The 17,005-nt window shown below is 33.7% G+C and overlaps 1 protein-coding gene across 4 annotated transcripts in view; it reads right to left on the bottom strand.

The window, feature by feature from the left end:
- The window catches only part of LOC6636801 (arylsulfatase B), a 79,244-nt gene extending 72,518 nt beyond the window's left edge, over window positions 1–6,726 (bottom strand). Inside the window, exon 1 of one of the 4 annotated variants that reach the window (XM_015168249.3) lies at window positions 6,538–6,726. The gene's annotated coding sequence lies outside the window, so the exon portion shown is untranslated. Of the gene's footprint in view, window positions 1–1,190; window positions 1,411–6,537 lie in introns of those variants that run through there. The other 3 variants (XM_070208080.1, XM_015168250.3, XM_070208079.1) reach the window with 3 other exon arrangements.
- Between the last annotated feature and the right edge of the window lie 10,279 nt (window positions 6,727–17,005).

The following is a 17,005-nucleotide window of genomic DNA, read 5'->3' as shown; positions in this document are numbered from 1 at the left end:
ATGTTTGTGCGACGCGCTGATCACTGGTAGCACTAAAGATAAGTCAAAATAAGTTAGTAGGTGTTGTAGATTACAAATATAACGCTGGTTTTGGGCTTTGCAATTTGAATTGTGTAACAGTTTCAGCGATTGTGTATCATTAGCAATGTCAGCTGAGGCTGTCTTAATTTAATTTAAAAATGCCTAGTGCCAATCAACACACTTTCTTCGCTTAATAATTTACGACAGGTTTTCTTTACTTTGGTTTTGGGTTGGCTTGTGGGTAATAGTGTAATAATGCGTTAACAGCTTGTACTTTCATTAAAAATGCTCATAAAAGTGGTTGTATAATGATATGTCGACATATTTTCAGCTTGTATCTAATCATTTTAGTGGCATACGCCAGTATATAACCATAGAGCTAACCATGTAGGCCCCATTTTTATATACTCTAATGCTGTGTATGAATTTACTTCTCCTACTCCTTAAAGTACAAATATTATTTAGCTAGATGGCAAACTAGGTCACTTTATCTGACTGCTATTCTAGCAAACAAGTTGACTATAATCAAATTTTAGAACCTTAGAGCTGTCTTAAAACGAACGAAATATGAATTTTACAATAGGTAAATAATGTATAATGATTTTGTGAAAATGTATGTTGTATATAAACGTTAATTTAGAAACCTGTAAGGTTTACAAACATGAATTTTCGAATATTGTTGTTTCTAGTGCCCGCACAGTGTTAGTTTGCTTAATAAACGATAAATTATTCTCTATCAATATTGGGGGGGGTTTTTTTTTTGTGCATTATAAAGCTAGTGACATTATTCAGACTGTCGTTTAGTGTGCACAGATCCTCTTTCGTGAATACCAACCTAAATTTTAACTCTATATCATTCTTAGAGAAGCAGACTGGGTCTTTGTTATTTTCACACATTTGGATGCCGTTCTTGTGTCCTTATAATATGATAAAGATTCAACCATAAACAGCGAAGTCAATCATGAATGAATTTACCATAGGTGGGGCTAAGTGCTTTAATATGCTAGTATGCTAATAAGGTCTTAATGATGCTTATTAAAGTTTCTGAGGCTTATTAAAGTAATGCCCACAATTTTGAAGAATATGAATCACTCTTCATTATTATTATCGTTATTCAGTGGATTAATCGTTCAGTCAACATTATAAATTGATATAATTTTAAGTTTTACCTGAGGTTTTGACTTTACCACGTTATTTCCTCGATTACACGAAAAGTGTTCAATAAAATCAGAATATGCGTTTAAGTTTTTAAACTTTAATCACTTTACCAAACAGTAATGACTAATTTGAATCTGACTTTCCATCTTACTTGCAACTTCACACTTAATGTTTCCAGCTGTGTCTGCTAAATGCGACTAAACCCGATTGTCGAAACCCATGCCCATTTTAATGGGCAACATGAATCAAGCGGCAATCTGAAAGCTGATATTGTTATGTGGATTGTGCGAGTGGCCATAAAGCAATATAAACAAGATCGTTTAAATCAGTTGCAACCGTTTGCGTAATACTCTGCTTATAATAGTCTATCCAACTATTTAGTGCTTCATGCAGCGACTCTCAAAAATGAACATATGCAATTTATAAGGAGTGTGCGTGATTTCAATAGTTTTCTGTCAATCTGTTTTCTGCAGGACATTGAACCAAAGCTTTTCGCTACGTGAACGAAGTTAAAACATAAGAAACACGTTTTCGTGAAAAATAATTAAGATAGCCATTATCAACGAGATCAGAGAGCATTTGGTAAGCGGTGTTTATCATCTTTGCGGCACGTCTTATGGACAACTGACGCTTTATATGAGCGTATATGAGCGTATATGGGTTTATTAAGTCTAAGTTATCCCGTACAATTTAAGGGAAACCAAATGTTTTTATACTTAGACGTGGACATTGCGGAATAGTTAGAGGTTCGTTGACCATAAAGATTAAAGTTTTAATAAATTTACAAACAATAAGACTCATCCGAACAAACGGATGGGCGGAAAGCAATAGAGACGTTACACAAAACTTATAAACTAATTGAAAATGTTGTTAAAAAATTAAGTAAACATAGGCATAGCCTTAAGCTTTACCATACGCAAACATGCTTGTATGGAGGCTCTTCCGCAATTGCCACAAACTAAATGCTAAATAACTTCTTAAATTTTAAGAGCGTAAATATGGATCTAGATTGTTCGATGCTGCTTACGAATATATATTTACTTAATGGGATCGAAGATACTTCTTCTGCATACATACATTTGTACAAATAATTTCTATTTAAATAAATTTAAATAAGTTCAGGGTATAGAAAACAGATGTGGAAATCGAGGACTATTAAGATTCAAAAACTAGTTGCGAACACTACGCCGAACAAAGCAGGCTTGTAAGACAAGCATTGTAAGTATTTTAAATTGTGAATATACCTATGTTTATATACCTCAAACGCTATTGACTGTGACAAGGGCATCTCACTACCAATAAGTCCCGATTTCAGTATTTGTTTGTCAAGCTGTTAAAGAGTGCAGAACCAAAGACAATATAAACACTAAGATGAGTAACACACATAAATTTGAATGCGACGCAAAATTTGTAGCCTGGCCTTTTATCTGGCCTTCGAAGCTTCGCACGAGATGACTGCCGACGGCTATTCGCTCTCCAAAATCCAGACGAACGAATCCAGAAGTCGCGGCTTGATGATGCTAACTCGGGCAACAAAGTTAGCCGGCAACCTATATTACTTTATTTAAATGATATATTACTCTCGATACTAACGATTAATTCTTACAGGAAAATTCAAGAATTAAATCATTTTAACACAAATCGCTTTTTGTGCAATAACTATGTTAAGAAAATAGACCACATATGTAGATTGATTTCACTTTTGTTTTTGGACGGTGTATGTTCGGGAGAGAAGTTTTTATCTCAGCCAATGGCGTGCAAGCACATGTTTGTAAGTGGAAAATATCCATTCATAGCTACATAAAACTATGTACACACATGTAAAATATGTACCGTGGCACATATATTATAAGATCAGTGTTCTCGAATAGCTTTAAAAATGATTTTGAAACTGAGCGGACAGTAAGAAAACTACTCTCATGCAAACGTTTTCAGTCATTTTACCACTGTTTCGAGTGAAATTTCCCAAATCGCTGAAACACGTATTCATTATATTCTTATATAGAGTTTTGAAAATAAGTTTGATGTAAATCGGACTCAGATTAAAATTCTCAAAATATTACTTTAAAATGCACTTTCCACCGAAGGAGCTTAAATTTCGCAAAAATTGTAAAACACCTCTAAAAATAATTTTTTTATGTAGATCCATGCAAATGAATTTGAAGGCAAAAGGCCACCCATCAAATCTTTGATCTTCCATTTCCACCAAGGAGGAATGGATTTTTCGAAAAGTGTGAAACACCCCTCTAATAAATTTTAGCAATAATCTTTGAAAATAAGTATGAGGCCGATCCGATGGTGACGAATCCAACGTTTTTCGCTTATTAGCCACTTTTGTGGGTGGAGTTTCCAAATTGCTAAGACACGTATTCATTAAGTTCTTATGTAGAGCTTTAAAAATAAGGTTGAAGCAAATCGGACATCACTGAACACATCACCCAAAACATCTTTGAATCGCATTTCTGCCGAAGGAGTTTAAATTTTGCGAAAAATGTGAAACACGTCTCAAATGATTTTTCATATAGAGCTTTGAAAATGAATTCGAGAGCGAAACGTCACCTACCAAATCTTTGACCCCCATTTCCACCAAGGAGGAATACATTTTTGAAAAGTACGAAACACGCCTCAAATAAATTTGAACAAAGAACTTTGAAATTGAGTTTGAGGCCACACGGTAAACAAAAAAGTTACATACAAACGTTTTTCGCGATTTTTCCATACTTGCGGGAAGAATTTCCCGAAACCCCGTCTTAACATGCACCTTCATCACATAAGGTAACTACAGTAAAAATGTCACCTTCCTAGCTCTTACGGTTTGGGCAGTGCGTTGATCACTAATCAGTCAGTCAGTCAGTCAGTCAGTGAGGACAAACAGTTTTATATATAGAGATAAATAAATATAAATTTTGAGTCAATATTTAGTTAGATATTTTATTAATTCAATTTAGATTATTGCGCTTGCAACTCTATTCCAAAAAAGGCGCCAAGCTTTAAGAATATTGAGCACAAAATGTAATCGATAACTTATGATTTCATCGAGTTGCCAAGCTTTTCCGTTTTCTGAAAAATTATTATTTGCACGCATTTTAAATATTTAAGGGTGAAAATTCGTGTCAGCAACTTAACGAAAAATTAGTGTGCATTTAAAACCTAGTGTTATGTGCCAAAATTGCAAAAAATAAAATTCCAAAGCATAAATACTTTTGGCGCACATTTCGGGTGCTGGTGTGTCGCGTTCTTTCAAGAGAATTCTGCATGCCACTTTTAGCCGTTGCTGCTGTTTGAAATAATTGCCTCTTTTAAGGCTTTACTGAATTATTATATACCATTAATATTGTCAATTATTTAATTAAATTTATTACATATGTATATTGTATCTGTATATCAGTATATATTATAAATTGCAATATATATTGTATATACTTATTAATATATATAATTTAGAGTATCTGGAGTATTTTAAGATTGGTGTAAATAAATGTTTGTCGATGTAAACTTTTAGTTTTGCTTGACATTTGGCATTGACATAAGCTGCACCCATTAAAAATGGGTAAAAAGGGTATAATGTATATGTGCAAATGTATATAATATAATATAACAGGTAAAAGGAAACAGCTCCGACCCCATAAAGTATACATATTCTTGATCAGCATGAATAATTGAGTTGATGTAGCGAAGTTCGTCTGTTCGTTCGTTCGTCCGTCCGTCAGTCCGTATGTATGAACGCAAGGATATTAGATCTATACAAGCTAGAGACTTGAAATTTGCTACGTAGGCCCTTTTAGTGCCCGAGCAGCACGTGTTTGTTTCCGATAATCGATAACTTGTCCCGTTTCCAAGTAATCGATAAAAATCAATATCACAATCGTGTTTTTTTCACCAAATTTAGTAAAAATTATGATCCAAGGTCACAAAATTTACATGTAGCTTCTAGAATAGAATATATACGAACAATGCCTTCTCAAAGCTTCTAAAATATTCTTTGGTAACGAAAATAACTTGGTGGCAGAAGAGCAACAAAAAAAGTTTAAATGCAGTTTTCTTTATTCATTCATTATTTTTACCTCACAAAAAAGATATTCAATATGTTTAGTAGTATAAAAGTTATAAAGACAAAAAATTACACGTGTACTATTCTAGGACTTAAGCTGCATACGATATGCTAAATAAGGTAACAGTAGTTTGTGAATGTTTATATGTATACATACATGTACATACATATGCATTTTTGGCACATCTTGGAAGCAAGTTTCTGAGATTTTTTTTTAAATTTGCTTAATACGTGGTAAGATAGTGTTTCAAAATGCCTAAAATTTATTTAAGCATTGGGGAAGGGCAGCTAATTTTAAATAGAATATTCGTACAAGCTTAGATAACAGAGTTTCATAATAAATGTTTGTGCGAAGCGCTGATCACTGGTAGCACTAAAGATAAGTCAAAATAAGTTAGTAGGTGTTGTAGATTACAAATATAACGCTGGTTTTGGGTTTTGCAATTTGAATTGTGTAACAGTTTCAGCGATTGTGTATCATAAGCAATGTCAGCTGAGGATGTCTTAATTTAATTTAAAAATGCCTAGTGCCAATCAACACACTTTCTTCGCTTATTAATTTACGACAGGTTCTCTTTACTTTGGTTTTGGATTGGCTTGTGGATAATAGTGTAATAATGCTTTAACAGCTTGTACTTTCGTTAAAAATGCTCATAAAAGTGGTTGTATAATGATATGTCGACATACATATTTTCAGCTTGTACCTAATCATTTTAGTGGTATACGACAGTATATAACCATATAGCTATGTAGGCCCCATTTTTATATACTCTTACTCTCCTACTCCTTAAAGTGCAAATATTATTTTGCTAGATGGCAAACTAGGTCAATTTCTTTGACTGCTATTCTAGCAAACAAGTTGACTTTTATCAAATTTTAGAACCTTAGAACCTTTTGAGCATTATAAAGCTAGAGACATTATTCAGACTGTCGTTTAGTGTACGCAGATCCTCTTTCGTGAATACCAACCCCCATCACCCTAAATTTTAACTGAATATCATTCTTAGAGAAGCAGACTGGGTCTTTGTTATTTTCACACATTTGGATTCCGTTCTTGTGTCCTTATAATATGATAAAGATTCAACCATAAACACCGAAGTCAATCATGAAAGAATTTACATAGGTGGGGCTAAGTGCTTTAATGTGCCAGTATGCTAATAAGGTCTTAATGATACTTATTAAAGTTTTAGAGGGTAAATAATGCCCACAATTTTGAAGAATATGAATCACTCTTCATTATTATTATCGTTATTCAGTGGATTAATCGTTCAGTCAACATTATAAATTGATATAATTTTAATTTTTACCTGAGGTTGTGACTTTACCACGTTATTTCCTCGATTACACGAAAAGTGTTTAATAAAATCAGAATATGCGTTTAAGTTTTTAAACTTTAATCACTTTACCAAACAGTAATGTTAATTTGAATCTGACTTTCCATCTTACTTGCAACTTCACACTTAATGTTTCCAGCTGTGTCTGCTAAATGCGACTAAACCCGATTGTCGAAACCCATGCCCATTTTAATGGGCAACATGAATCAAGCGGCAATCTGAAAGCTGATATTGTTATGTGGATTGTGCGAGTGGCCATAAAGCAATATAAACAAGATCGTTTAAATCAGTTGCAACCGTTTGCGTAATACTCTGCTTATAATAGTCTATCCAACTATTTAGTGCTTCATGCAGCGACTCTCAAAAATGAACATATGCAATTTATAAGGAGTGTGCGTGATTTCAATAGTTTTCTGTCAATATGTTTTCTGCAGGACATTGAACCAAAGCTTTTCGCTACGTGAACGAAGTTAAAACATAAGAAACACGTTTTCGTGAAAAATAATTAAGATAGCCATTATCAACGAGATCAGAGAGCATTTGGTAAGCGGTGTTTATCATCTTTGCGGCACGTCTTATGGACAACTGACGCTTTATATGAGCGTATATGAGCGTATATGGGTTTATTAAGTCTAAGTTATCCCGTACAATTTGAGGGAAACCAAATGTTTTTATACTTAGACGTGGACATTGCGGAATAGTTAGAGGTTCGTTGACCATAAAGATTAAAGTTTTAATAAATTTACAAACAATAAGACTCATCCGAACAAACGGATGGGCGGAAAGCAATAGGGACGTTACACAAAACTAATAAACTAATTGAAAATGTTGTTAAAAAATTAAGTAAGCATAGGCATAGCCTTAAGCTTTACCATACGCAAAAATGCTTATATGGAGGCTCTTCCGCAATTGCCACACTTAACTTCTTAAATTTTAAGAGCGTAAATATGGATCTAAATTGATCGATGCTGCTTACGAATATATATTTACTTAATGGGATCGAAGATAGTTCTTCTGCATACATACATTTGTACAAATAAATTCTATCCGTTTTAAATAAGTTCAGGGTATGGAAAACAGATGTGGAAATCGAGGACTATTAAGATTCAAAAACTAGTTGCGAACACTACGCCGAACAAAGCAGGCTTGTAAGACAAGCATTGTAAGTATTTTAAATTGTGAATATACCTGTGTTTATATACCTCAAACGCTATTGACTGTGACAAGGGCATCTCACTACCAATAAGTCCCGATTTCAGTATTTGTTTGTCAAGCTGTTAAAGAGTGGAGAACCAAAGACAATATAAATACTAAGATGAGTAACGCCATACATTTGAATGCGACGCAAAATTTGTAGCCTGGCCTTTCATCTGGCCTTTGAAGCTTTGCACGAGATGACTACCGACGGCTATTCGCTCTCTCGAAACCAAATGTTTTTATACTTAGACGTGGACATTGCGGAATAGTTAGAGGTTCGTTGACCATAAAGATTAAAGTTTTAATAAATTTACAAACAATAAGACTCATCCGAACAAACGGATGGGCGGAAAGCAATAGAGACGTTACACAAAACTAATAAACTAATTGAAAATGTTGTTAAAAAATTAAGTAAGCATAGGCATAGCCTTAAGCTTTACCATACGCAAAAATGCTTATATGGAGGCTCTTCCGCAATTGCCACAAACTAAATGCTAAATAACTTCTTAAATTTTAAGAGCGTAAATATGGATCTAGATTGATCGATGCTGCTTACGAATATATATTTACTTAATGGGATCGGAGATACTTCTTCTGCATACATACATTTGTACAAATAAATTCTATCCGTTTTAAATAAGTTCTGGGTATAGAAAACAGATGTGGAAATCGAGGACTATTAAGATTCAAAAATTAGTTGCGAACACTACCCAAAACGAAGCAGGCTTGTGAGACAAGCATTGTAAGTATTTTAAATTGTGAATATACCTATGTTTATATACCTCAAACGCAATTGACTGTGACAAGGGCATCTCACTACCAATAAGTCCCGATTTCAGTATTTGTTTGTCAAGCTGTTAAAGAGTGCAGAACCAAAGACAATATAAACACTAAGATGAGTAACGCACATACATTTGAATGCGACGCAAAATTTTTAGCCTGGCCTTTCATCTGGCCTTCGAAGCTTCGCACGAGATGACTGCCGACGGCTATTCGCTCTCCAAAATCCAGACGAACGAATGCAGAAGTCGCGGCTTAGATGATGCTAACTCGGGCAACAAAGTTAGTCGGCAACCTGCCTTCTACAAAGCTGGCCGATGGTACTTTGCGTCGCTTTGTTTTATGATATATTACTTTATTTAAATGATATATTACTCTCGATACTAACGATTAATTCTTACAGGAAAATTCAAGAATTAAATCATTTTTACACAAAGCGCTTTTTGTGCAATAACTATGTTAAGAAAATAGAACACATATGTAGATTGATTTCACTTTTGTTTTTGGACAGTGTATGTTCGGGAGAGAAGTTTTTATCTCAGCCAATGGCGTGCAAGCACATGTTTGAAAGTGGAAAATATCCATTCATAGCTACATAAAACTATGTACACACATGTAAAATATGTACCGTGGCACATATATTATAAGATCAGTGTTCTCGAATAGCTTTAAAAATGATTTTGAAACTGAGCGGACAGTAAGAAAACTACTCTCATGCAAAAAGTGTGAAACACCCCTCTAATAAATTTTAGCAATAATCTTTGAAAATAAGTTTGAGGCCGATCCGATGGTGAAGATACCTATGTTTTTCGCTTATTAGCCACTGTTGTGGGTGGAGTTTCCAAATTGCTAAAATACGTATTCATTAAGTTCTTATGTAAAGCTTAAAAAATAAGGTTGAAGCAAATCGGACATCACTGAACACATCACCCAAAACATCTTTGAATCGCATTTCTGCCGAAGGAGTTTAAATTTTGCGAAAAATGTGAAACACGTCTCAAATGATTTTTCATATAGAGCTTTGAAAATGAATTCGAGAGCGAAACGTCACCTACCAAATCTTTGACCCCCATTTCCACCAAGGAGGAATACATTTTTGAAAAGTACGAAACACCCCTCAAATAAATTTGAACAAAGATCTTTGAAATTGAGTTTGAGGCCACACGGTAAACAAAAAAGTTTCATACAAACGTTTTTCGCGATTTTTCCATACTTGCGGGAAGAATTTCCCGAAACCCCGTCTTAACATGCACCTTCATCAAATAAGGTAACTACAGTAAAAATGCCACCTTCCTAGCTCTTACGGTTTGGGCAGTGCGTTGATCACCAATCAGTCAGTCAGTCAGTCAGTGAGGAAAAACAGTTTTATATATAGAGATAAATAAATATAAATTTTGACTCAATATTTAGTTAGATATTTTATTAATTCAATTTAGATTATTGCGCTTGCAACTCTATTCCAAAAAAGGCGCCAAGCTTTAAGAATATTGAATTCGTGTCAGCAACTTAACGAAAAATTAGTGTGCATTTAAAACCTAGTGTAATGTTCCTAAATTGCAAAAAATAAAATTCCAAAGCATAAATACTTTTGGCGCAAATTTCGGGTGCTAGTGTGTCGCGTTCTTTCAAGAGAATTCTGCATGCCACTTTTAGCCGTTGCTGCTGTTTGAAATAATTGCCTCTTACTGAATTATTATATACCATTAATATTGTCAATTATTTATTTAAATTTATTACATATGTATATTCTATCTGTATATCAGTATATATTATAAATTTTCAATATATATTGTATATACTTATTAATATATATAATTTAGAGTATCTGGAGTATTTTAAGATTGGTGTAAATAAATGTTTGTCGATGTAAACTTTTAGTTTTGCTACCATTTCACATCCGAAAGTTTATAAAGCTGCATTGTATACATACATAATGTATATGTGCAAATGTATATAACAGGTAAAAGGAAGCAACTCCGACCCCATAAAGTATATTATTCTTGATCAGCATGAATAATCGAGTTGATGTAGCGAAGTCCCTCTGTTCGTTCGTTCGTCCGTCAGTCCGTATATACATACGAACGCAAGGATATTAGATCTATACAAGCTAGAAATTTGAAATTTGCTACGTAGGCCCTTCTAGTGCCCGAGCAGCACGTGTTTGTTTCCGATAATCGATAAATTGTCCCGTTTCCAAGTAATCGATAAAAATCAATATCACAATCGTGTTTTTTTTTACCAAATTTAGTAAAAATTATGATCCAAGGCCACAAAATTTACATGTAGCTTCTAGAATAGAATATATACGAACAATGCCTTCTCAAAGCTTCTAAAATATTCTTTGGTAACGAAAATAACTTGGTGGCAGAAGAGCAACAAAAAAAGTTAAAATGCAGTTTTCTTTATTCATTCATTATTTTTACTTCACAAAAAAGATATTCAATATGTTTAATAGTATAAAAGTTATAAAGACAAAAAATTACACGTGTACTATTCTAGGACTTAAGCTGCATACGATATGCTAAATAAGGTAACAGTAGTTTGTGAATGTTTATATGTATACATACATGTACATACATATGCATTTTTGGCACATCTTGGAAGCAAGTTTCTGAGATTTTTTTTTAAATTTGCTTAATACGTGGTAAGATAGTGTTTCAAAATGCCTAAAATTTATTTAAGCATTGGGGAAGGGCAGCTAATTTTAAATAGAATATTCGTACAAGCTTAGATAACAGAGTTTCATAATAAATGTTTGTGCGACGCGCTGATCACTGGTAGCACTAAAGATAAGTCAAAATAAGTTAGTAGGTGTTGTAAATTACAAATATAACGCTGGTTTTGGGTTTTGCAATTTGAATGTGTAACAGTTTCAGCGATTGTGTATCATTAGCAATGTCAGCTGAGGATGTCTTAATTTAATTTAAAAATGCCTTGTGCCAATCAACACACTTTCTTCGCTTATTAATTTACGACAGGTTCTCTTTACTTTGGTTTTGGGTTGGCTTGTGGATAATAGTGTAATAATGCGTTAACAGCTTGTACTTTCGTTAAAAATGCTCATAAAAGAGGTTGTATAATGATATGTCGACATACATATTTTCAGCTTGTACCTAATCATTTTAGTGGTATACGCCAGTATATAACCATAGAGCTATGTAGGCCCCATTTTTATATACTCTAATGCTGTGTATGAATTTACTTCTCCTACTCCTTAAAGTACAAATATTATTTAGCTAGATGGCAAACTAGGTCAATTTATCTGACTGCTATTCTAGCAAACAAGTTGACTATAATCAAATTTTAGAACCTTAGAGCTGTCTTAAAACGAACGAAATATGAATTTTACAATAGGTAAATAATCTATAATGATTTTGTGAAAATGTATGTTGCAGACAATAAGGTGTCTCCAGCCCCATAAAGTATATGAACGTTAATTTAGAAACCTGTAAGGTTTACAAACATGCATTTTCGAATATTGTTGTTTCTAGTGCCCGCACAGTGTTAGTTTGCTTAATAAACGATAACTTATTCTCTATCAATATTGGGGGGGTTTTTTTTTTGAGCATTATAAAGCTAGAGACATTATTCAGACTGTCGTTTAGTGTACGCAGATTTTAACTCTATATCATTCTTAGAGAAGCAGACTGGGTCTTTGTTATTTTCACACATTTGGATGCCGTTCTTGTGCCCTTATAATATGATAAAGATTCAACCATAAACACCGAAGTCAATCATGAAAGAATTTACCATAAGTGGGGCTAAGTGCTTTAATGTGCCAGTATGCTAATAAGGTCTTAATGTGGTTTATTAAAGTTTTTGAGGGTAAATAATGCTCACAATTTTGAAGAATACGAATCACTCTTCATTATTATTATCGTTATTCAGTGGATTGATCGTTCAGTCAACATTATAAATTGATTTAATTTTAAGTTTTACCTGAGGTTTTGACTTTACCACGTTATTTCCTCGATTACACGAAAAGTGTTCAATAAAATCAGAATATGCGTTTAAGTTTTTAAACTTTAATCACTTTACCAAACAGTAATGTCTAATTTGAATCTGACTTTCCATCTTACTTGCAACTTCACACTTAATGTTTCCAGCTGTGTCTGCTAAATGCGATTAAACAAGATTGTCGAAACCCATGCCCATTTTAATGGGCAACATGAAACAAGCGGCAATCTGAAAGTTGATATTGTTATGTGGATTGTGCGAGTGGCCATAAAGCAATATAAACAAGATCGTTTAAATCAGCTGAAACCGTTTGCGTAATACTCTGCTTATAATAGTCTATCCAACTATTTAGTGCTTCATGCAGCGACTCTCAAAAATGAACATATGCAATTTATAAGGAGTGTGCGTGATTTCAATAGTTTTCTGCCGATCTGTTTTCTGCAGGACATTGAACCAAAGCCAATTTACTCCTTTTCACTACTTGAACGAAGTTAAAACATAAGAAACACGTTTTCGTGAAAAATAATGAAGATAGCCATTATTAACGAGATCAGAGAGCATTTGGTAAGCGGTGTTTATCATCTTTGCGACACGTCTTATGGACAACTGACGCTTTATATGAGCGTATATGGGTTTATTAAGTCTAAGTTATCCCGTACAATTTGAGGGAAACCAAATGTTTTTATACTTAGACGTGGACATTGCGGAATAGTTAGAGGTTCGTTGACCATAAAGATTAAAGTTTTAATAAATTTACAAACAATTAGACTCATCCGAACAAACGGATGGGCGGAAAGCAATAGGGACGTTACACAAAACTAATAAACTAATTGAAAATGTTGTTAAAAAATAAAGTAAGCATAGGCATAGCCTTAAGCTTTACCATACGCAAAAATGCTTATATGGAGGCTCTTCCGCAATTGCCACACTTAACTTCTTAAATTTTAAGAGCGTAAATAAGGATCTAGATTGATCGATGCTGCTTACGAATATATATTTACTTAATGGGATCGAAGATAGTTCTTCTGCATACATACATTTGTACAAATAAATTCTATCCGTTTTAAATAAGTTCAGGGTATGGAAAACAGATGTGGAAATCGAGGACTATTAAGATTCAAAAACTAGTTGCGAACACTACGCCGAACAAAGCAGGCTTGTAAGACAAGCATTGTAAGTATTTTAAATTGTGAATATACCTATGTTTATATACCTCAAACGCTATTGACTGTGACAAGGGCATCTCACTACCAATAAGTCCCGATTTCAGTATTTGTTTGTCAAGCTGTTAAAGAGTGCAGAACCAAAGACAATATAAACACTAAGATGAGTAACGCCCATACATTTGAATGCGACGCAAAATTTTTAGCCTGGCCTTTCATCTGGCCTTCGAAGCTTCGCACGAGATGACTGCCGACGGCTATTCGCTCTCCAAAATCCAGACGAACGAATGCAGAAGTCGCGGCTTGATGATGCTAACTCGGGCAACAAAGTTAGTCGGCAACCTGCCTTCTGCAAAGCTGGCTGATAGTACTATGCGTCGCTTTGTTTTATGATATATTACTTTATTTAAATGATATATTACTCTCGATACTAACGATTAATTCTTAAAGGAAAATTCAAGAATTAAATCATTTTTACACAAAGCGCTTTTTGTGCAATAACTATGTTAAGAAAATAGAACACATATGTAGATTGATTTCACTTTTGTTTTTGGACAGTGTATGTTCGGGAGAGAAGTTTTTATCTCAGCCAATGGCGTGCAAGCACATGTTTGTAAGTGGAAAATATCCATTCATAGCTACATAAAACTATGTACACACATGTAAAATATGTACCGTGGCACATATATTATAAGATCAGTGTTCTCGAATAGCTTTAAAAATGATTTTGAAACTGAGCGGACAGTAAGAAAACTACTCTCATGCAAAAAGTGTGTAACACCCCTCTAATAAATTTTAGCAATAATCTTTGAAAATAAGTTTGAGGCCGATCCGATGGTGAAGATACCTATGTTTTTCGCTTATTAGCCACTGTTGTGGGTGGAGTTTCCAAATTGCTAAAATACGTATTCATTAAGTTCTTATGTAGAGCTTTAAAAATAAGGTTGAAGCAAATCGGACATCACTGAACACATCACCCAAAACATCTTTGAATCGCATTTCTGCCGAAGGAGTTTAAATTTTGCGAAAAATGTGAAACACGTCTCAAATGATTTTTCATATAGAGCTTTGAAAATGAATTCGAGAGCGAAACGTCACCTACCAAATCTTTAACCCCCATTTCCACCAAGGAGGAATACATTTTTTAAAAGTACGAAACACGCCTCAAATAAATTTGAACAAAGAACTTTGAAATTGAGTTTGAGGCCACACGGTAAACAAAAAAGTTTCATACAAACGTTTTTCGCGATTTTTCCATACTTGCGGGAAGAATTTCCCGAAACCCCGTCTTAACATGCACCTTCATCACATAAGGTAACTACAGTAAAAATGTCACCTTCCTAGCTCTTACGGTTTGGGCAGTGTGTTGATCACCAATCAGTCAGTCAGTCAGTCAGTCAGTCAGTGAGGACAAACAGTTTTATATATAGAGATAAATAAATATAAATTTTGAGTCAATATTTAGTTAGATATTTTATTAATTCAATTTAGATTATTGCGCTTGCAACTCTATTCCAAAAAAGGCGCCAAGCTTTAAGAATATTGAATTCGTGTCAGCAACTTAACGAAAAATTAGTGTGCATTTAAGACCTAGTGTTATGTGCCAAAATTGCAAAAAATAAAATTCCAAAGCATAAATACTTTTGGCGCAAATTTCGGGTGCTAGTGTGTCGCGTTCTTTCAAGAGAATTCTGCATGCCACTTTTAGCCGTTGCTGCTGTTTGAAATAATTGCCTCTTTTAAGGCTTTACTGAATTATTATATACCATTAATATTGTCAATTATTTAATTAAATTTATTACATATGTATATTGTATCTGTATATCAGTATATACTATAAATTGCAAAATATATTGTATATACTTATTAATATATATAATTTAGAGTATCTGGAGTATTTTAAGATTGGTGTAAATAAATGTTTGTCGATGTAAACTTTTAGTTTTGCTACCATTTCACATCCGAAAGTTTATAAAGCTGCATTGTATACATACATAATGTATATGTGCAAATGTATATAACAGGTAAAAGGAAGCAACTCCGACCCCATAAAGTATATTATTCTTGATCAGCATGAATAATCGAGTTGATGTAGCGAAGTTCGTCTGTTCGTTCGTCCGTCAGTCCGTATATACATACGAATGCAAGGATATTAGATCTATACAAGCTAGAAATTTGAAATTTGCTACGTAGGCCCTTCCAGTGCCCGAGCAGCACGTGTTTGTTTCGGATAATCGATCAATTGTCCCGTTTCCAAGTAATCGATAAAAATCAATATCACAATCGTGTTTTTTTTTACCAAATTTAGTAAAAATTATGTTCCAAGGCCACAAAATTTATATGTAGCTTCTAGAATAGAATATATACGAACAATTCCTTCTCAAAGCTTCTAAAATATTCTTTGGTAACGAAAATAACTTGGTGGCAGAAGAGCAACAAAAAAGGTTTAAATGCAGTTTTCTTTATTCATTCATTATTTTTACTTCACAAAAATAAAAATATTCAATATGTTTAATAGTATAAAAGTTATAAAGACAAAAAATTGCACGTGTACTATTCTAGGACTTAAGCTGCATACGATATGCTAAATAAGGTAACAGTAGTTTGTGAATGTTTATATGTATACATACATGTACATACATATGCATTTTTGGCACATCTTGGAAGCAAGTTTCTGAGATTTTTTTTTAAATTTGCTTAATACGTGGTAAGATAGTGTTTCAAAATGCCTAAAATTTATTTAAGCATTGGGGAAGGGCAGCTAATTTTAAATAGAATATTCGTACAAGCTTAGATAACAGAGTTTCATAATAAATGTTTGTGCGACGCGCTGATCACTGGTAGCACTAAAGATAAGTCAAAATAAGTTAGTAGGTGTTGTAGATTACAAATATAACGCTGGTTTTGGGTTTTGCAATTTGAATTGTGTAACAGTTTCAGCGATTGTGTATCATTAGCAATGTCAGCTGAGGATGTCTTAATTTAATTTAAAAATGCCTTGTGCCAATCAACACACTTTCTTCGCTTATTAATTTACGACAGGTTCTCTTTACTTTGGTTTTGGGTTGGCTTGTGGATAATAGTGTAATAATGCGTTAACAGCTTGTACTTTCGTTAAAAATGCTCAAAAAAGTGGTTGTATAATGATATGTCGACATACATATTTTCAGCTTGTACCTAATCATTTTAGTGGTATACGCCAGTATATAACCATAGAGCTATGTAGGCCCCATTTTTATATACTCTAATGCTGTATATGAATTTACTTCTCCTACCCCTTAAACTACAAATATTATTTAGCTAGATGGCAAACTAGGTCAATTTATCTGACTGCTATTCTAGCA

This window comes from Drosophila virilis, chromosome 3, assembly GCF_030788295.1.
Source record: "Drosophila virilis strain 15010-1051.87 chromosome 3, Dvir_AGI_RSII-ME, whole genome shotgun sequence".
In the NCBI taxonomy this organism is placed as follows: Eukaryota; Metazoa; Arthropoda; class Insecta; order Diptera; family Drosophilidae; genus Drosophila; species Drosophila virilis.
This window is presented reverse-complemented; position numbering and strand designations above follow the sequence as displayed.